At 43.2% G+C, this 9353-nt stretch overlaps 1 protein-coding gene across 1 annotated transcript in view; it reads left to right on the forward strand.

Annotated features, from left to right (window-relative positions):
• Positions 1–4198: 4198 nt before the first annotated feature.
• The window catches only part of LOC108802846 (SUN domain-containing protein 2-like), a gene marked incomplete at its 3' end in the record, with an annotated part of 45727 nt that continues 40572 nt past the window's right edge, over positions 4199–9353 (forward strand). The window contains exon 1 of the mRNA XM_018574698.1: positions 4199–4211. The remainder of the gene's footprint in view (positions 4212–9353) is intronic.

Genomic DNA, 9353 nt, shown 5'->3' on the forward strand with positions numbered 1-9353 from the left:
CAGCCGCCCGAATAGAGAGCGGCATTGCTGTGTGCAGGCTGGCTAGGAGCAGCGCTGCAGGTGGCAGAGAGGCGGTGGAGGGAGGGAGCCACTGTACCTGCGGCCGGGGGGCTTAATTTAGCTGGGGGGAACGGCATAACACGGGGGGAGCAATCCCCCCCCCCTTCTCCCCTGTAGCGACGCCTATGCTTATCAGTGATTAACAGCCCTAGAATGATTGCTCTCACTCCAATGTTCACGGTGACACGTGTGGCGAAATCATTGTTTTCGCGCGTAGGTGTGCCCGACGCGTATTTAGGTTTATATGTGCGTGCAGTCAGAGACGGGGAACCTAAATCTTTTTTGCTTTTTTTAAACTTTTTGTGACTTTCATTTTTTTTCTTTTGTTTTTTTTACACTTAACTTTATTGCTATCACATAGGGGGCCCCCTATGTGATAGCCAATATACAATGACAGGTTCTCTTTATTGAGACATTAGGGGTCTCTAAGACCCCTAATGTCACCTAGGGTCCCCCAAAGAAGCTAATTAAGCAGAGATCTCCTTCACTAGTTTCTTCTCTGGCTATAGCAGCCAGAGAAATGACAGCTAAGGGCAAGAAAAGGTAATACACATCACATCTGCCTTCAAGCATCGGAGGAGACATCAGCAGTGGGTCCCGGGTTCGCAGGGAGGACAGCGGAGCCCGGTATAACTAGCATTGGCTGCAGATCGCCATCATGCAAGCTATCGAACCGCTATAGAGCGGCCCGAACGCTTGTATATTACAGCCAGTACCGGCTGTTAAAAGACTGTTTTTGGAGCAGAATAAAAAAAATTACGGAAATACATGTTCACCCGCCGGGAAGCACACGTCCGAGTATTCACAATGGGAGGACAGCAAGCGGTTAAATATCTGCCTCTTGCTCCAAAAGTCTAAGGCCCCATTCACACGTAGCGATTTATCACGCGATATCGCGCATTTTTGCAGCGCGATATCGTGAGAAGTCGCCGGCTAATGACATTCAATGGAGCTGTCTTAGCTCCATGTCGCTCGTCTCAGTTGCAAGCCGCTTCTACATGTCCCTTTTTTCGGCGGATTTTGCTTTTTTCTAATGGAGCCTGACGGGGAAGGTCGCGCTACCGTCGCTGGATCGTCGCTGGAACGGCGCCCCGAAAGTCGCGCTATCCCGGCCGCTGCAAAAGGTATGTCGCTACGTGTGAATGGGGCCTAAAACTAATTGTTTCAAGGTGTTTGAAATAGGGGTGTAATTTAGGGAGGTGGTGTTCTATCAAAGTTTGTGACTGCGTTAGAATGTGTGAGCGGTGACGTGGTCACACATTTTAACCACTTCCCGTCCGCCGATCGTTGAAAGACGGCCGGACAGGAGTCTCCTGGATGCGGGTGGGCGTCTCTAGACGTCCCTCATGCCCGCGCCCGCTCGAGCCCCCTGGCGCGCACGCGATGGCCGTTTACATACAAGCGTCTGTAAAGACACCCGATCGCTTGTATGATGCAAGTGGGGGTGCACCCCTTCCCTCTCCTTACCTCTCGTCGCCGTTGCTGTCCCCGCCGCCGTCGTCCCCGCGATCCCGGTGTCCACTCTCCTCCCGGTCTCTGAATGCAGGAATGCAGGATGTATATTACATCACCTCTGCATTCCTCTGTCACTCTCCAGTACAGAAACCGGACAGAAGCTGATGAAGCAGATCTGTGCTTCACCAGCTTCTCTGGGGGTCCGTAGGTGACATTAGGGGTCTTAGAGACCCCTGATGTCTCCATAAAGGGGACCTGTAACTGTAATTTGTTATCACATAGGAGCACCCTACGTGATAACAATAATTTTAAGTGTAAAAAAAAAAGAAAAGTTAAATAAATAAAAAAATGCTCACAAAATAAATACAAATTTACACACACAAAACAAAAAAAACCCCACAAAATGTTTTAAAAGTCCCCCACCCCCACATAGATGCGCAAAAATGCGTTACATGCGCCTACACGCAAGAACGGCAATTGCTCCAATTATGCTGCACGTGTTACATATCGCCGCGAACGTCGCAATGAGAGCAATAATTTTAGGGCCATCAATCACTGATAACACTAAACTGATGAGCGGTAAAAACTTTTAAAGTGTCGACTATGGCAAATTTTGGCTATAGTGCTTTTTTGCGATTTCGCAGACGCGCGCAATTTTAAGGCTTGACATGTTTGGTGTCTATTTACCTGACGTGACCCCGCCTTTTATATTTTACTAAAAAATTGGGTAAAAAGAATTTTTTTCTAAAATAAAAGGGAAACCCATTTTTTAAAAAATATTTGGTACTTTATTTGTTATATAAATAAAAACAAAAAACCTCAGTGGTGATTAAATACAACCAAAAGAAAGCTCTATCTGTCCCCAAAAAATGGTATAAAATTCATTTCAGTACAGCGTTGCATGACGGAATAAACGTCAATCAAAGTACCGCAGCGCTGAATACTGAAAAATGGCTTGGACAGGAAGGGGTGTAAACACCGGTCAGCAAGTGGTTAACGTAATCCAGCCCAGTTTTTCGGCGGTGGAATGTGTGACAGTTCACGTGGTCACAGATTTTAACGTAATCATGCCCATTTTTTTCGGAAGTGGAATATGTGACCAGCAAAAGGTGAAGAATTCCCATGTTTTCTCAGCTGTTCCAGGGCAGATCGGCATCGCAGATTGTATGTACAGGAGAGCTGATCTGCCCTGGAATAGCTGATCGGTCCTAAAATGTCACTTTTATCTGACTTTGTGGAATGTGAGATTGCAGTCACAAAGTCACATTTCAGGACCCATCAGCTGTTCCAGGGCAGATCGGCTCTCCTGCACATACGATCTGCGATGCCGATCTGCCCTGGAACAGCTGAGAAAACGTTGGAATTCTTCACCTTTTTCCAGTCACATATTCCACTGCCGAAAAAGTGGGCGTGATTACGTTAAAATGTGTGACCACGTGACCAGTCACCGAGTCACAATCTTTGATAGAACAGCAGCTTCAAATGAGGTGTTTTGTGGGTGTGGTTAAAAGGAGACGTGGCCACTAGCCAGTAAGGTGTCCACGGATTTCATTATGAAAGTATGATAGTCTTACTTTCCTAGATAAATAAATACAGTTAGTACAAGCTGTACTGCTCAATATAACCAATGTGACGTCAGTAATCATAAAATAGAGCGTTCTCTTTTCCTCTAACTTCTACCAAAGATTTGGCGTGTGAGAAAGTGTACAGACAGATTGAAACGACAAAACATTAGAATGTTTTCCGGGCACACCAGTGGGGCTGGAGGGGAGGCAGTATGACAGACACACCATGACAGAGGGCGGGAGAAGAGTCAAAGAAAACAAAGAGGTGCGTGTGGAGGGAGAGGCTGAAGTGTGCCAGGACCCTGAGAGGGGAATCTAGACTGGAATACATGTCAATGTGGAATGTTCTCAAACATTCGCGCCCTTTATGCAGAAAACGCAGTTATGTGCAATGCTTATGACGTCTTCTGGTAAAGAAGCAGTTAAGGAGTCAATGAGCCAAGTACAGCCTTTTCCTGCAGAGACACAGTGCAAAATCTGCCCCCACCCTCTCCATTCAAACCCTCCAACGAGGGGGCCGCCTTATCCTCGAGTGACAGCAATAAAGACCAATCCGCTTCCGGTGTTCAGCTAATGCGGACAGCTGCATCCTCAGATGACAGCATAGTGTGTGTTTGTGTCACTGTCACCTGCACACACACAAAACGAGCCTACAAAACGTTACTTTGTTAGCTTTTCTTTGTCACTTTGCGATATTCTTCTGCTCAATCATTCTTTTCTTCCTGCTTCTGTTTTCATATCATTGTAAAAAGACGCCTCTTGGATTTAACGTTTTCTTTTTTGGCTGCGGAAGGTCGCCTTCTTTACTGCTGTCCTATTAAGTAAGGCGAGGAGGGTTTATTATTTTTTACATTGCTTGTTGTGTTACTTTCACGTTGGATACTATTGATTCTGTCATTTGTTTTTTCTAGCACATTAAGGCAAGCCAGTTTTTTTGTGTCTTATCATCAAGGGTCTTTATTTCAATTTAATTTTTTTTTCTCCTAGGGAAGAAAAAGCCTCTTTTGCCCAGGCTGTTATATTCCTACCTCATTGGTGCAGTGATCAAGTACTGAAGATAGAACAGGACACAGGATTAGTGACTGGTCAAGAGCTGGACGTTCTTGTACGCTCACGCCACAACAAAACTAGGTGACTATGCTTCCTATATTCTACCTATTGCAGCTCTTGTAAAAAAAAAAAAGATAAACGTCAGGATCCTGGGTTACGAAGATTTTATGCTGAACTCTAGGCAGGTTTAAAATATATTATTGGAGCCCTGTAATCGATAATACATCATTAAGGGCTCATTCACACCAGTAGGTGCAGTAAAGTACATAAAACACATGCAGCTGGTGCGCTTTTTGCATACGCATTGCGTTATAAAATAAGTTGCAGTGTTTTTTCTTTTTTTTTTACTTTAACTTGACATCCATTAAACCCTATGCACAGCAGTGTGTTGTATGGCATAATGTGGTATAATACATGGGAACATACTGTACAAAAATGCAACCTGTCCCACTTTTTTTTTCAGCATACACAAACAAAGCAGGTTGGTGTGAACTAAAATAATAGAACATAAGGTAATTTGCCTTGTCCATTCATTGCTTCCAATCGCAGCCCAATGGGAATTGTTGGTATCAGCTTCTTGAAGTCTTTGTATAGCAGGGCTGGGGTGTGAGAGGAAGAAGCTGCAGAAAGAGCCAATCAGCTCATGTGCTGACAAGAAGAATGCTGATAGGAGGAAAGAGCAGAGATGAGCTCATCACTGCTGCTTTTCTATTCACTGTCCAGTCACAGGCTGGGACGGGTCCAGAAGAACATGGGCTCAGAAGAAGTGGGATGAATGATACTGGCCATGAGGCTGAGGACATTTAGTGGCAGAAAAAAAGTACTCGGAATTGAAGCTGAATGTTGAATCTAAAGTTGCTTTTGTTATTTTAATGGGCTATTCATTTTATCTACCTTATTTTTGGCTGGATTTCTGCTTTAATTCAGTTCTACAGATAATTTGGGCATTAAAATCTACTGATTGAGATCACTAGGGCAGTTGTTAGCGTTGTGGTAAATGGCGTTTTTACGTCAATGTACTTTGGGTAGTCAGGTCTTATACTGAGTACATGTGTTTACTGGATAATTTTCACACACATGAATAGAATTAATGTATTCTGCCTTCAGCCTTTAGGCCCCATTCACACCAGGGCGGATGCGTTTCAGCGCAAACTTTTAAAGGGCGTTTTTTTATCGCGTTTCAGCGCTAAAAAGCAATTCAAAATGTTTAATAACGCGCTGCTCAGCACATTTCCATTGAAATCTATATGATATTCGAGCTGATCAGTGAGAAAAAATAGCTCAGGGAGCATTTTGGGCGGCAGGCTGTTCGGATCGCGCATAGTTGCGCGATTGCATGAACGGTCCCCATAGGAATGTATGGGGTTGTTCATGTCGGCGGTTCAGAGCGGACAAATCCGTGCGAACAAACTGCCCTGGTGTGAACGGGGCCTTAAGCCACACCAGGGCAGTTTGGTCACGCGGATTTGTCAGCGCTGAACCCGCCAACATGAACAATCCCCATACATTTCTATGGGGACCGTTCATGCAATCACGCGGCTACGCTGCCAAAATGCTCCCTGAGCTATTTGTTCTCACTGATCAAACTCCATATATATTTCAATGGAAACGTGCTGATCAGTGCATTTTTGGGCATTTTTAATTGTGTTTTAGCGCTGAAATGCGATTAAAAACGCACTTTTAAAAATCGCACTGAAACGCATCTGCTTTGGTGTGAATAGAGCCTTAAAGGATTAGCTTGCTGCAATTATTTCACAGGGTTTCTTTGTTGGAGGTCTGTAAAAGTCATTGAAGGATTTAACATAGTTTTGTATAAAGTTGGTGCAAAAGATCTGCCCAAACAATTAGATACTTCAATCACAAAATGTGCTTGGAGAAAGCTGAGATTCTGATTAGCTCCGTGGCTATTAGACATGTTTAACCTGTTTCTGACTGGGTCATATATGTGTCTTATTCATGAGAATTATTTTTACTTGTTTACTCTTCATTAGGTGTAACTTATTATTCTTAAAGCAAACTTTTCTTGAGAGCAACCTGGAGGCAGCTATTGCTGACTTTTCATTCTGGAAATTATAGTTGCCTGGTTGTCACAAACTGAGAAGTAATATGCAGAGAAGGACTTCTGACTTTGATACTCTGCTATACCAACTTCCAGGGCAGTGAGATAAGAGGACTTCATTAACAAGGGGTATGTCGCTCTGTACAGCATGAAGGGCCATTTTTTTATGCGCCCGGAGCTGCAGGAAGGAGCATGCAGGCAGCTCATGTAGATCTATGGAGATGCAGGAGCTGTGCGCCCTCACACACTGCTTTCAACAGTTCTGAATTTTGACAGCCGAACACAGATGGTGCATGGATCCGGATCGATCATGTATGCATCCAAGGCTGTACACTGTTTGCTGTAGAAAGCAGCGTGTCAGGCTCCATTCACGCCTGAGCGGCTGTCTGCATGTATTCGGCTGTACGGACACGCACGGAGCCGCTCCAAACAGAAAATACAATGCACTTTAATGTACATCGTTCAGATCATTGCGGTTTCGTACCACGCGGCCCCCGAAATAGTACCAGCGTGATAATCAGGCGAATTCCGCACGTTCACGGTTATTTAATAGCCGCAAACAACTGGCATCCATGCGGATTAAAAATACTAGCGTTTTCGTCTGCAAATGCTATATGTGAATGCAGCCTTTAGGGTGCGCTGCTCCTGCGTCTCCATAGATTTACACGAGCTGTCCGCACGCTACTTCCTAAAGCTCTGGGCACATGAAAAAAAGACCGTTTGCGCCGTACAGGGCAACACACCTTATGTGAATGAGGCCTGAAGGACTACAAAAACAAAAAAGTTCCAAAGGTATTTTTATAGAACTTTACTATAAACACAGAGAATTGTCTTTAAAAATACCGTCTGTTATGGGAAATACTTTATTTATATGGTACCCTAAAAGTTCAATGTGTATAGCCCAAACTTTTTTTTTTTTAGTTTTGGATAGAATGTGGAAGACTACAATGCTTTGTACAGTGTATGGATCGTACATAGGCTGCAGCGGGGAAAGCGGCGTTTCCCCCCAAAAGTATGAATAGCAATGGTGGCAGAGGGAACCAACTTGTGGGGGTAATTTCAGTTTCCCTAATTTTGTGGGAAACTGGTATTACCCTTTAAATGTTCCAATAAGAGACATCCGTTCTAGTGACAACTGTCTAAGAGGGAAACTCTTTACTTGGTAGAGATTTCATTTCACTTCCTGTTGCATCTCTGCGGTAGAAAAGGATTGAAGTCTCCCAAAGGGATGCAGACATGAAAAAAATAACCTAAAGTGGTTTTAACCCTTTGCTACTCTAAAACTGAAAAAAGTGGACCTACCTGATTGCATATAGCTTGTATGGATTGTTAAGGCCTCCATATTATATAGTTGTTACTAAATTTAAAGATGATAGCACAGAGATTTTACAATCAGAATAAGCTGGCCACACAAAGGAAATTCAACCTGTTTTCAACTGCAAAATTAACTGAACAAATGGAGCCCATCTAGATGACAAAGTGTCACTGGAAACTGTTTGTGTTGGATTGCATTCATTTGTTTGTTTGGTTTTAAAAAGCAGGAACATTTCCTATCTTGCTCTTTGTAAGGTCTGCAGTTTAGGAGCATGAGCTGTTGGAGGTATGGGTACAGACATATCAGTTCTATGGTTGTCAACAGACAGCATGCTAGTTGCTGTTCCATAACTGGGAAGAAGTATATTGTTATCTTTTTAGTACTCTGTGCTGACACTCTGCCTTGTAGGAAGAGTTTTGTTCTTATGGGGCTTAAGGGCCTGTTCACACGACGTCCGTTTTGTGTGCTGACCGGATCCGTCCGCTGCTGCACTCAAAATGCATCCCAATGTATCCCTATGTGTTTTATGGGCTACAGTTCTCACGTGCGCAGTCCGTTCAGCTTACGACAGAAAAAATACTGCATGTCACATTTTGTCCGGTCCGGAAACGCACAAACGCGCACAAAAGGCAAGGAAAACGGAACGGAAACGCAACGCAGTGCAGCTAAGGGGGGAAAAAAAGAAAAAATTGTATTCTTGCTCCACTTATTATGATGTTATCAACGTTGACAAAAAATTAACTGTCAGCATTCGGACCGAAAACGCATCAAAAACGCACTGCATCAGCAGCTCCACGTTTGCTGATCAGCACCTGATCAGGACCTAATCTCATGTGAACAGGCCCTAAGGGTTTAATTCAATTAAACAATAATACTTGAATAACTGATATTGCCAAATTAAGGCTTTTTATGGCTCTGGTCTTCCAATCTGGATTTAGATGAAAAGTCATAAATTCAAATCCAAGTTTCAGCATAATTCTGTAGCTAAGGATCTGAACCCTATCAGGACAATTATGCATTTTAACCTGTTATGCTTGTTATGAGTCCATTTTGGGAGAGTAAAACCATCAATCTGAGGCACAAAGACACGCTGCATCTACATTATACATTAACTGCATATTGTATGTGCTTGCACACACATAACAAAAATATATAATTCCCTGTAGCAGTCTTTATTGTAGTGCAGGGTTTCTCAGAACCTAGGGGTTCTCTGAAAGGATGCAACTTTTTTTTTCATTTGTGTCACAAGATGCTAGCACTTGCAAAAGTGAGCAGTCTATAGTTGAGGATGTTGCAAATTGGTAGATGCATTTGGCCTTGTTAAAGCACCATTAAACTTGAGTTTGTGAATATTAACCAGTTGACATCCGCGGTGTTAAACCACCTTCCCATCCAGGCCATTTTTCAGTATTCTGCGCTGCGGTACTTTGACTGACCTTTAGTCATGCAACGCTGTACTGAAATTAATTTTATACCCTTTTTTGGGGACAGATAGAGCTTTCTTTTTGTGGTATTTATTCAACACTGGGGGTTTTATTTTTTACTATATTAAGGAAAAATTACAGAAATTTAAAAAAAAAAAAAGTTTCCCCTATATTAAATGATAAAACATTTTATTACCCAATTTTTTGGTAAAATATAAAAGACGGGGGTCACGTCGGGTAAAAAGACACCAAACATGTCAAGCCTTAAAATTGCGTGCGCGCGCGAAACCTCAAAAAATGATAATACCCAAAATTGGCCATAGGCGACGCTTTAAAAGCTGTTACCGCTCATCAGTTTAGTGTTATCAGTGATTGATGGCCCTAAAATGATTGCTCTCACTGCGACGTTCGCGGCGATATGTAAC

Source organism: Nanorana parkeri, unplaced genomic scaffold (assembly GCF_000935625.1).
Source record: "Nanorana parkeri isolate BGI_ZX_2015 unplaced genomic scaffold, ASM93562v1 scaffold3171, whole genome shotgun sequence".
Classification (NCBI taxonomy): Eukaryota; Metazoa; Chordata; class Amphibia; order Anura; family Dicroglossidae; genus Nanorana; species Nanorana parkeri.